This window comes from Salvelinus fontinalis, chromosome 5 (assembly GCF_029448725.1).
Source record: "Salvelinus fontinalis isolate EN_2023a chromosome 5, ASM2944872v1, whole genome shotgun sequence".
NCBI lineage: Eukaryota > Metazoa > Chordata > Actinopteri > Salmoniformes > Salmonidae > Salvelinus > Salvelinus fontinalis.
In genome coordinates, this window is record NC_074669.1 from 55,315,228 (window position 1) to 55,328,155 (window position 12,928).

The 12,928-nt window shown below is 40.7% G+C and overlaps 1 long non-coding RNA gene across 1 annotated transcript; it reads left to right on the forward strand.

Moving 5' to 3' along the window:
• The first annotated feature begins 572 nt into the window (after positions 1-572).
• Positions 573-12,716, forward strand: LOC129855886 (uncharacterized). Its single transcript, XR_008759568.1, has 3 exons — positions 573-3,183; positions 10,017-10,092; positions 11,650-12,716. It is a non-coding gene; the product is annotated as an uncharacterized LOC129855886 (long non-coding RNA).
• Positions 12,717-12,928: the final 212 nt, after the last annotated feature.

Consider the following 12,928-nt stretch of genomic DNA (forward strand, 5'->3'; position numbering starts at 1 on the left):
CTGATTGAGAACCATATTAAGGTAGGCTGTTCTCACTGTTTGTGGGTGGGTGATTGTTCCTGTGTCTGTGTCTACCACACGGGACTGTTTCATTTGTTTGTTCGTTTGGGTAGTCTGTTCCTGTTTCATGCGTTCTTCGTGTTTATGTAAGTTCTTATGTTCAGGTCAGTCTACGTCGTTTGTTATTTTGTAATCAATTCAAGTGTTCTTCGTGTTTCGTGTTTCATTTAATAAATTCATTATGTATTCATCACCCGCTGCGCCTTGGTCCGCTCATTCACCACAAGACGACCGTTACACTAAGAAGCAAAATTCAGTCTTCCATCAAAATAACATTTATTGTGAGCTAATGTGACTAATTTGAATATGTCTCAAGGGAAAAATATATTTTGCCCTGATTAAACTTAGGCTCTTTCTGGTAATTGTGCCTTGATTATGTACCAGATGTTTAAGACTATAAACCATTATAAATTGGCTATTTGGGAGATTAAATTGTCATTTCAATAGACATAGGCTAGGCCTACTGACTTAAATCTGGGTTTATGTTTGTAAATCAACATTGCCATAGTTTGGTTTGCTAGCTGCAGGTAGCCTATAGCTCCTTATAGGCCTACATATAATGTCAGATAGTCTACACAGTAGCTAGGCAAGATGTAAAATTAGGGATTTAGCAGCTTTATTAGTTTAAGTTCACATATTCAGCATGAATAGCGAGGCTATTTCGTGGTAAGAATTACTTGTGTTGCCCAATATCCTGCTGGAATAGGCTACTGAGGATGGGGTCGCATTATTTTTATGTTTTTACCTGTAGTCTAATCTGACTGACTGTTACCTTCAATCTAATACATTCTAACAGCAACAGCTGTTGATATAGAACTGTGACCAATTTCATTAACTAAACATGCCCACTAATAATTGCATAATAGCGCAAGGCCACAACGACAATAAACTGAAGTTATAGGGTATGTTTTTAAAACCGTTTGCCAGCCAATTGATGGCCAACAGATGCAAATGTATCATTCTCCACATTTAATGTCAGTTTTATTGTGGACCTTTCCCTAAAACAGAAGCACGCGAGGGAGTTCTATAATGTACATTTCAAATTTCCACTCACACAGCACTCAACCCAAGAACTGAGCAAGCGTAAAACCCTTCGCCTGATATGATTTTCCACAAGCAAAGTCGACATTAGAATGCAGTTTGGTGGCACAGTGGTCTGTGCCACCAGTGACTCTGGGTTCGATCCCAGGCTCTGTCCCAGCCGGCAGCTACCGGGAGGTCCATGGGGCGACGCACAATTGGCCCAGCGTCGTCCGGGTTAGGGAGAGTTTGGCCGGTAGGGATATCCTTGTCTCATCGCGCACTAGCGACTCCTGTGGCGGGCCGGGCGCAGTACACGCTGACCAGGTCGCCAGGTGCACGGTGTTTCCTCCGACACATTGGTGCGGCTGGCTTCCGGGTTGGATGCGCGCTGTGTTAAGAAGCAGTGCGGCGTGGTTGGGTTGTGTTTCGGAGGATGCATGGCTTTCGACCTTCGTCTCTCCCGAGCCCGTATGGGAGTTGTAGCGATGAGACAAGATAGTAACTGCTAACAATTGGATACCATGAATTTGGGGAGAAAAAGGGGGTAAAATAGGGCCTTCCTCTGACACCGCCTGGGGTAGAGGTCCTGGATGGCAGGCAACCTAGCCCCAGTGATGTACTGGGCCGTACGCACTACACTCTGTAGTGCATTGCGGTCGGAGGCCGAGCAAAAAATTGTTTCCAGTAGTACAGTTGCAGTGACCAACGCTCTGGTTAACATGAAAACGGCCTTACCAGCTCTTCTAGGGCAGAGTGTCCAGTGTGCACTGGCCCGAACGTCCAGTGTGCGCTCCGAGAGCAAAACCGTTTGAATTTACAAACTGACAATCTGACACGTTGTACAGCGCCATATTTTCTGCTCCATCCTAACGGAAACCCAGAAGGGTTTTTCATGGAATAGAAACACCATAATATTAATCAAATTATTTAAGCAAGTACCAGTCAAAAGTTTGGACACACCTACTCATTCCAGGATTTTTCTTTATTTTTACTATTTTCTACATTGTATAATAAGAGTGAAGACATCACAGCTATGAAATAACATCGGTCTCCAGCGTGCCCCGCATTCTGTAGTACAGACATAGCCTGCTCTCTCATGAAAGGAATTAGGCACTTTCCCATGCTTAGTACAGTATGTATTGTAGATTGCACAGTAGCCTAATAAACAAAGAAACACATTTCATTAATAAAATAATGATAAAATATACTCTTTCAAATTGCAGATCTTGATTTAGTTATGGATCCACGCCAAAAAGACTGCAAGCACAGACACAGTTAGTACACATAGTAACAAATTACTCCTAAGTGTTGCAGAACCTTTCCTGAAGGTGAGCATCTGTGTATCTCTGTCAGTTAGTCACACCATCCCTAGCCATATATTTACTTTCCTTTATTTGTACTTCATCTAAAGAGTGCAAGTTGACATTCACTATGCAGCCCTCATGGCTACAACTGTAGGCTTTAGCTCTGTGCCAGTGGGTTAATGAGGTCTTGAGTTTCACATCCCACCTGAGTTTGATACCCAGGCTGACGTCATTGCAACCAGTTTTGCCTACATGATATGGTTGGGTTACACAATGAGATACCACACAGAACATATAGTATACAATAATGCCTTTGATCTTCACATTGTCTTTTACAGTAGTTTCAAAGCCTGTGGACATTTAAAGCTTGGCTTTTTGGTTCCTCCAACTGGATTTAGGAATGGTTCTAGATCTGTGTTGTGTTGACTATTGAGTTAACTGCTGCACAACAACGAGAGTAGACAAGAGAGTGTCAAACATATCTTGTTTCCTTTTTCCCTCTGGCACAAGTATCTAATAATGAAACATCTGATAAAAAAAAAAACTTTAACTTTTTGTTGCTTTCCTACCCCTTTTCTCTCCCCTCTCTCTGTCCCTTTTTCTCTGTCCCTCTCCATCCTTCCCTACCTCCCTCCCTCTCCCTGCCGAGGAGGAGTGAAAAGGTATACCAGAACATCAATTGATGACACCCTCCAGTTACATCGCATGGCTGCCTGCAGGGATGTTGACACAGCATAAAGGAGAAAAACTGGTAGTCACTGAGGCCAACATGATAACTCACATCCTGAAGAGGACGGTACGTGCTAAATAGGACGTTGAAACAATATGAAAGTAAAAATAGTCATACAGAAAAACGTGTAGGGGTACAGTTGTGAAAGATATTGTGGGAGAAATAACTGTTGTGCTGATGTTATCATTTCAGGCTTCCTGTGTTGGTCATTCTCACAGTCTTTTGTAGAATCGGGGCCTCAATGACATCCAATGATATGGACCAATTCAATAGCTATGCCTCAGGTTAATAGCAAGAAAATGTCTCTTTTTACATGCCTTTTGTCCCAAATCCCAATGTTTAGGTTAAACCTATGTTTAACCCAAATGGAACCTATGTTTTAATACAATTCACTACCGTGTTTACTATGCTACTGCTCCGCCAAAGCCTATTTTCAGTATTGACTGTTCTGTTGTTTAAATGTCAGTTTTAGGTGCCTCCCCTGCCTGTATTTGTTAAAGCTGTTAATTGTTAAGCTTGTCAGTGGTTAGCAGCTGTGTATATTGAAAATAGCAGGTGTTTGAGATAAACCCACACACTCCTTCAAAGCAGTGGTTGTTAGGCTACGTTAGAAACAAAAGGGCCATAGGTTTATTTTTCCTTTCACCATGTAGATTCTGTTGAAATGTTTCTGAGGGGTAGACCTTGATTTGCATTTCGACTCATAGTGATCTTCAGTGACATTTAACTCTTATCGCTTTTTCGCAAAATGCAGACTTGTGATAAAGTGTAGTTCAGGTCTTGCTTTGACAAGAACTCCACCATTTTTCAACCCCATATTCATTACCCCCAGCACCATGATACCAGTGACTACATATGTGAAAATACTCTGAGACACATTCCAAAGAAGATCCTACAAGACATACACACATCACTATTAACTAAGTGATAACTTGTTTAAAGATAACATTTAACATGTATTTAGCTAGCAAGTGCAAGCTAACTAGCTAAATTACCATAAATGTTTAATGCTTTTCGACCTGTCCCCAAGGTAATTGGTTCAGAGTTTGCTTTGATATTTTAACCTGCGTGTCATGATCGCGTTTGGTGTGGGGGGTCATAATACACTTATGAACGATGGCGCACACGCACACAGCCGGTTTGGGTTCTGTGTTAGGTATATATTACATTTCATTTTTTTTTTAAACCTGTTTTGGCTTTGTCATTATGGGGTATTGTGTGTAGATTGATGAGGGGAAATCTAATATATTTTAGAATAAGGCTGTAACGTAACAACATGTGGAAAAAGTCATGGGGTCTGAATACTTTCTGAATGCACTGTATATCCTCATAATGTGTAATTCTTTCAAATTCTACTTATTGAAAGGAATACTAAACTCAAAACTACTATTTGGAAGTATGCCTAATGTGAATACCACATTTGAACACTTTCAATGAATCTAGTTCGAACATGTTTTTGATGTTTGTCACCTTGGCACATGTTGTTGATGATATCAGTCAGAGATGGTGTCTACTCTGCACCCCCATTTTGTTTTCTCTGCATCCCCACCACATCCTATCTGATTTCTGCTTAGAAACCAAGACCCTCATCACACATCTCTATAAACAGTAAAAAACATAATTCATCACACCCCTTCTATCTTAAACTGGGCTTATGAGCAAATGCTCTTGCAGTGAATGTTTCAATTAAGATGCTAATGTTGAGCGTGTTGTTGTTTATTTCACAGCAAGTGGAAGATGATTTGAAGCCTTAACACATCTCTAACATCTCTCATGCCAACCACACCTCACTAACACGTTCCAATTCCGGTCAAGCCCTGCCCATCATTTCCACATGGTGCCAGGCAACACATAAAATACTTTGGAATGGTATGGCTAATGCTTTTTATTGATCCAATATGGTGTGCTCTGCTAAACCAAGACAGCAAGATAATAAATTCCATATAAGACACTATTAGTAAAATGACAACCATATTGTGCAAACAGTATTCCTGTAGTGACGCAGTCCACGTTGCCTTTTTTTTACCTTAATATAACTAGGCAAGTCAGCTAAAAACAAATTCTTATTTACAATGACAGCCTAGCTCCCTTGTTCAGGGGCAGAACAACAGCTTTATACCTTGTCCGCTCGGGGATTCGATCTATCAACCTTTTAGTTACTGGCCCAACACTCTAACCAATAGGCTACCTGCCGCCCCGACTTCGCATACGTTTGATTATATTCTCCTTTGACAGAGAACAGAGGGATGTTTTATCAGGCAAGGTTAGCTACAGTTAAACCTAGTGTGATAAAGGCACAGCAAAACCAAGACGGAGGTGAAAATACACTGTGACCTACTACTCTTAAAGCCTGAGAAAGTCACATCCAGACCTGAAATAGAAATGAGGAGTTGGGGGTAAAGGAGATTGAGAGCATGGTTTGTGGTGTGAGCTGATTCGGGTAAAAGAAGCTGTACAGTGCTGGAGGAAGGTACCACATCGCTCCTATAAGCAAGTAAGAATGAGAGTGACTGACCCATATAGGCTACTGACTACAGAGAGAACAGACAGAGAAGCGATAACCACATGCTATGGTGAGAAAGAAGCTCATTTCTACACAGCATGCAATCGCGCATGCACACACATACGCACCGACTATACTATGGGGAGGATGAAGGGGTTGACGGAATCCACGTTAGTTGACATGTTCATTTTGATACATGTGTATTTGTAGTCTTAATTGAGCAACCATAAGAGTCCCACACTCTCTCTCCATTTGTGGGTGTAGTTAAGAGACTAATGTCAGGGGCTTATTCAAAGAACCTTGCAGATAGAACTGTGTTATACAGAAGATCAGAAGTCGTCTGTGTAGGCCTGTATTCTGTAAAACACATTCCTATCAGCTCTGCTTCTGATCATATGTAAATAAAATGACCACACCACAGTCATAGAAAGAGACCTGCAACTCTGATGGTAGCTGCAGAATGCTGAATAACTTTCAAGTATACTGTTCTTTACTCCCACTATAGTGTTGAAAAGATATAGAATTTATATTTCTAGAATTTTCAGTTATTTTCACCCTGCAGTTCTGGATGTTTTTATTCCCTTTTGAACTGCAGTGTTTTGTCTTGACACATTTACTACCATTTTCTCTCACAATGGATATTAACATTCAGTAACCTTCATTGCAAATTGATAAAATAATTTAAATGTTGAAAGATAATGATGAAATAATTCCACTCTGAAACCTTATAATTGTATGAAATTGATTATAATCATAAAATTATAATCTGATGATATGTGTAGTTTTAGTCAGAATTAGGTTAAACACTGTGGAAAAACACAGACTGTCTGAGCAAGGCGTAGCTCTGGATTTGAACTTGTATGTGGGGGGCTGAAGAAAGATACCGAGAACAGTTCAACTGTGTTTGAACTGACCTGGCAGGAACTGAGAAAACTTATGAGGACAGGGAGGACTTCTCAAGGTTTGCCTAATGTCGGGGGAATGGAACTGTCAGCTGGGCAGGGATACACAGTGGTGAGAACTGTAGAGGTAAAACTCACCTACTGTTTGTGTGGAAGTGTGTGCGTAGGATACATACTGTTTGTGCGTGGAGGTATGTGCATAAGGAGCCAGTATAAAATGGATGGTTTTGTACAACGGACTAGGACATCCTCGTGAATAAACACTTTGACTTTTGTAAACTGGGACTCTTGTCTGCTTCATTCAACCAGAATCTTACAAACTCTGGGTTGCAGACTGAGTAGATTAATTGAAGTTTATGAACATTGATAACAAAATTCTCATAACATAAATGTACATAATACCTGGCCTGATCTTGTTTTTGGGGCCTTCAGGCAGTTCACCTTCTGTTTATCTATTGGGTCATTCCTTGTCATTTCAGCAAGCCATCACACCCACAATCTCGGATTGATCTGAAAGCATTTCTGTAGTTAGAAACAGATAATATTAGCATTCCTATAATAAAATGTGTTGAAATATAATTTGATCTCTGAGAAATTAAGCTAATTGCTTGGAGCTAAATTGGCCATTTTAATTTATAGGATTCATTCGCATTAACCGTAAGCACTCCATTACATTGCGCCGGATGTCGTTCATTTGAATGGGGGCCATCCACAGCCGAGTGGAAATGCAAATCCCCCCTTGTGGTTCCGTTGCTAGACTTTGAATTTATCCAAACTATGAGTCCTCTTCAGTCCAGCCAGAGTCCATCGAAGAACAGGAAAGGACCAAACCACAGAAGCAGATAAAAATATGTGGCTTTGGATGATGGGTTTATGGGATAGCTGTCAACTTGCAAATAATTACCCATTCCTACAAGTGAGTACTATTTTTATGACTGTTACCTCCCGTTTTAGTTTATTGTAATGGTAATGAATAATAATGATAATGAAAAACAGGTCTCTAGCTACAGTATAGTGTAGCTTTAGCTCGCTAGGTAGCTGCTCTGTAAGCTAGCTTGACTTGCTAGAAACAAGTGGATGAAAAAGTAACTAAACCAAACATGTTTTATTATCAACTGAAACAATATGTTTCCACAGTCTTGAATGAAAATGTTATATTTTGCAATCTCCCAAAATAAATGCGATCCCTGACGAGAGACTAGGTTCTCCAATATTTTGTCTTGCGTTTTGTCAAACCCTCCCTGAGCTCTCCATCTAGTAGCGGAACAAGATTGCATGAAGATGGCGTATGGTGTCGTTAAATACGTCACGATGTAAACGGGGCATAACTGTGTTCTTTCGGATGTTGTATTGCAGTAGGATTGTAATAAATGCAATATATACATTCCTACTGCACTGACATATTTTTGTAGCTCAGGGATGGCTTACCTGAAGATGGCTTATCCTACTCTCTGAATAGTCATCAATATTTCAAGATCAAGGCATGTGTTGTCAATGTGAGAATTCTAGATCGATGTGTTTTCAGAAAGACCTACGAAGATTCAGGTGTTACAATTGTACAGCAGTCACGACAACGCTCTGTCTAAACGTTAATAATCCTCGATTGCAATACGGTTTTGGAACCTTTGAAACTTTACTTTCAAATCCTCAATAAATCATTTTCAAAAACAAAAAGGATCCCACAGCCCTATTTCCATAGTAAACTAACTCTATGTCTAAGAGTTGATGTAACTGGACATAACATATAAGGATATTGGACGGTAAAGGAGTAAAGGCCAGTTTGAGGCCCCCGCCCATGTCTATTTAACACAATCATGGCTACTGAACGAAGGGCTGTTCAGAACCGGCTCTTTAAGATGAACCAAGCAGAATGAAAAAGCTAACTTGAAGTACTTTTCCTGACCGATTTGTTAGTCAAAAGCTATTTGTGGCCAAGAAAAAGGTCAGTTGTTTTAAAATATATAGATCCATTATAATTTCTACATATTTTCTATCTTTCCCCTTTCAGTCGGTCACTTGGTATGACATACTATGGGGAGTTAACGACCAATCATATTCACCTGAAATCACGCCCAATGCCAAGCCCAACCTTGGAAGCCCCGCCTTCCTGGTTATAATACAGGGGCTCGCACTCTTATCTTCAATTCATCGCTCTTCAACTCGCTTGAAGGAAGAATGTGTCAAACAATTTACAAACTTTTTAAACACACCAAGACTAGGACATTTGGCTCTGACTTAGGTTAGTGGGGTGAGTTCTCGTCCCCCTAGATGTTGAGAGTTTTGGGTCTTGGTATCGGTTTTTGTGTTTGCTAAATTGCAACTATTTTCTGCTCTGTTTGTGTAGCCAGTGCTTTCTTGCTTGAGTAGGATTTGTGTTTACTAAAACCCCACTACTTTCTGCTCTGCTAGTGTAGCCAGTTCTTCCTTGCTTGAGAAAGATGGCCAGTGGTAGGAGTAAGTTCACAAAGGCTAACCAGCCGAGTTTGAACCTCCGGCCATACCCTAGGGCATGTGGTTTCACAATGAAAATGAAAGCTACTCAGGAGTGCTTTATTGTTTGCCTGGGGTAAAAACAGACTCAGGAGGCTTTCTCCGGCAATTGTCTTCCACTGAGCGTCGGGCTGACTTTGTGAGAGAGATTGGGCCTGCTGGTAAAGGGTCTTCTGGTAAAAAGACCTTAGGAATGGGTTTGTCTGAGGCCGGGAGAGAGCAGAACCGCTAACTCTGGCAGTGTTTAGAGCACGGATTCCGGGATGATATACTATCCCTGGTTGGCTCTGGAGGATTTTCAGAGTGTGAATCGAATGACATCAGTCCGGGGGAGCCTTAAAGCCCCGGCTTTGGATTAGGCAGGGAGAGTGAACCATTGGTGGTTAATGCGCCTTTGATGGAGCCATGTCAGAGGGCAGCAGATTACCTTGGGGTGGATTGGCTGTCTTCTAAACCGCAGCAGAGTTCCTCCAGATTTGGGGGAAGGTCTTTACCTCCTGTCCCTGCAGCGGTGAAGTGTCGCTTACCCCGTTTAAATATTTTGCCGACGAGTTAAAGGCGTCCTGAGAGAACCCTCTTTCGACCAGGCTGGTGCTACCAGGTTATGGGGAGTTCATGAATGTAGAGGGAATGGAGGAGGTGGGGCTCATTTGCACACCACCGATGTGTTATTTTCCACCATAATTTGCAAATAAATTCATTAAAAATCCTACAATGTGATTTTCTGGATTTTTTTCCTCATTTTGTCTGTCATAGTTGAAGTGTACCTATGATGAAAATTACAGGCCTCGCTCATCTTTTTAAGTGGGAGAGCTTGCACAATTGGTGGCTGACTAAATACTTTTTTGCCCCACTGTATATGAAACACTAAGTATGGTAGAGCTCATTTTATGAAACCCAATGTTTTAATAAAAGTATTGTTTTCTTTCTTTTTAATTTAGATGGTGATGAGAGGACTCGAGATTGTCTTATTAGTGCAGTAATCTGCATTTTGGTTACTTTAGGACTTGGTGGACTTGCAAAATATCTTAAGAAGAGGAGAAACGGACACTCACATGCAGGCAATCATCTATTAAAGGGGTGAGGTTATTCTCCTATTCAATATCAAAACATGTTGTGCACAATCGTTTTTAATGATCAAGGATAGTTTTTTGGAAAAGGTAGGAAATGTTTGCCTGAACAACAGATGCAGGTCAAATGAAGTGGTCTATCTTCCACACTTTGGGTTGGGTTAAATGAGGAAGACACATTTAGCAGCTGAATGCATTCAGTTGTGCAACTGACTAGGTATCCCATTTCCCCTGCTTGGTCAGACAGCTGCATTGTCTCAGACCACTTCTCTAAATGTTGAAAAAGCCGAAGGCACATACACACACGCACACTCTGACAATCATTACTTTTATAGCTTCTCTGGCACCAAAAAGACCTCTAGCACAGACACAGGTACCCATAGTAACATGAGTCCTTAGTGTTTGTAGTACCTGTCTTGGGGATGAGCATTTGTGCATATCTGTCAGTTACTCCCACCCACTCTGTATATTTAATTTCCTTTATTTGCCTTCATAGATTCATCTGAAAGAAAGCGAGATGACATTCAGTATGCAGAGAACTCACATTAAACCAACAGATAACCAGTTTAGTAATAATACTACAGGCTGTTAAATATAAGAGATGTAATACAGCAGTTTTAGCAGCCCTCATGGCTACAACTGTAGGCTGTAGCTCTGTGCCAGTAGGAAAGCAAAGAAGAAGAAAAAGGAAACTGTTTCATTATTAGATACTTTGTACCAGAAGAAGGAAATAAGACACGTCTGACGCTCTCTTGTCTATTCTCATTGTTCTGCAGGAAGTAACTCAACAGTCCCCACATCTAGGACCATTTCCAAATCTAATGGGAGGAACCGTGAAGCCAAGTTTTATAAAGTCCACAGACTTGGCAAATACTGTTAAAGACACAGGAAGATCAAAGTCATTACTATACTGAACAAAAATATAAATGCAACTTGCAACAATTTCAAATATTTTACTGAGTTACAGTTTATATAAGGAAATCAGTCAATTGAAATTAATTAATTCGGCCCTAATATATAGATTTCAAATGACTGGGCAAGGACACAGCAATTGGTGGGCCTGGGAGGGAATAGGTCCACCCACTTGGAAGCCAGGCCCACCCAGGTGGGAGTCCAGGCCCGGACAATCAGAATAAGTAATTCATTTATTTGAAAAGACTGATTTCCTTATATGAACTGTTACACAGTAACATCTTTGAAATTGTTGCATGTTGCATTTATATTTTGGTTCAGTATAGTAATGATTAATCTTCCCATGTTTTCAATAGTACAGTATTTTCCAAGTCTATGGACTTAAGTTTGGCTTCATGATTCCTCCCACTAGATTTAGGAATGGTTCTAGATGTGTTGACTGTTGAGGTACATACAGCAGAACAATGAGAATAGACAAGAGAGCATCAGACCTGTCTTGTTTCCTTACTCTGGTATAAAGTATCTAATAATGAAAGATGATCCTTTTTCTTTTATTTATTTTTGCTTTCCTACACCTCTTCTCGCCCCTCTCTGCTCCTCTTTCCTTGTCCCTCTCAATCCTTCCCTCCCTACCTTTTTCCCTCTCCCTGTCTAGGAGGAGCGAAGAGGTATGCCAGAACTGGATCTGCTTAGAGACAACCCTAACCTCAACATTAGTTTAAGATACACTCCAGTTACATCGCATGGCTGCCAATGAGGATGTTGACACAGCATGAAGGAGAGAGAGAACAGGAAGTTAATGAGAGGGTGACATGATAATTCACATCCAATAGAAGGCGTTACATCCTAAAGTGAATGTGGAGACAAAATTATAGTAAAATTTGTTGAGAACTTATTGGACGCACAGTTGTTATTGGAGAAAATTCCCATTTAATGATTGTGCTGTTATCATTTCAGACTTCCTTTATTGGTCATTCTCAGTCTTTTGTTGAATTGGGGCCTCGATGAGATTCACTGATGCAGACAAATTAAATAACTATGCCTAGAGTTATTAGTAGGATGGGTCCCTCTTTTCAAGTGCCCATTGTCCCAAATGTATAGGTTAAAAAAAATGGAACCTCTTAATACAATTCACTAGTGTGTTTGCTATGTTACTGCTGGTCCAAAGCTTTTTTCAGTTCTGTCTGTTCTGTTGTTTACATGTAAGTGCCTCCCCTGTATCTTTTATAGCTGGTCATTATTTCGCTTGGCAGTGGATTGCAGCTGTGAACATAAAAAGCAGATGTTTGGTGAGTTAAAGCCACCTACTCATTAGAGGCAATGGCTATTAGGTTACGTTGGAAACAAATAGATTTTTGTACTGAGCTTTTTTGTATATCAAGTCAAAGATTTACCCATACATTTCATTTAAATCAAATCAAATTGTATTTGTCATATGCGCTGAATGAAACAGGTGTAGACCTTACAGTGAAATGCTTACTTACAAGCCCTTAACCAACGATAAATACAGTTTTAAGCAAAAATGCCCCCCAAAATTTAAAAAATAAAAGTAAGAAATAATTAAGGAGCAGCAGTAATATAACAATGCAAGGCTATATACAGGGGCTACCGGTACAATGTGCGGGGGCACCGGTTAGTCGAAGTAATTGTGGTAATATGTACATGTAGGTAGAGTTATTAAAGTGACTATGCATAGATAATTAACAGAGGGTAGCAGCACCGTAACAAGGTGGGGGGGGGGGGGGGGGGGGGGGCAATGCAAATAGCAGACATTTGATTAGATGTTCAGGAGTCTTATGGCTTGGGGGTAGAATCTGTTTAGAAGCCTCTTGGACCTAGACTTGTCGCTCCAATACTGCTTGCCGTGCGGTAGCTGAGAGCACAGTCTATGACTAGGGTGGCTGGAGTGTTTGACCATTTTTAGGGCCTTCCTT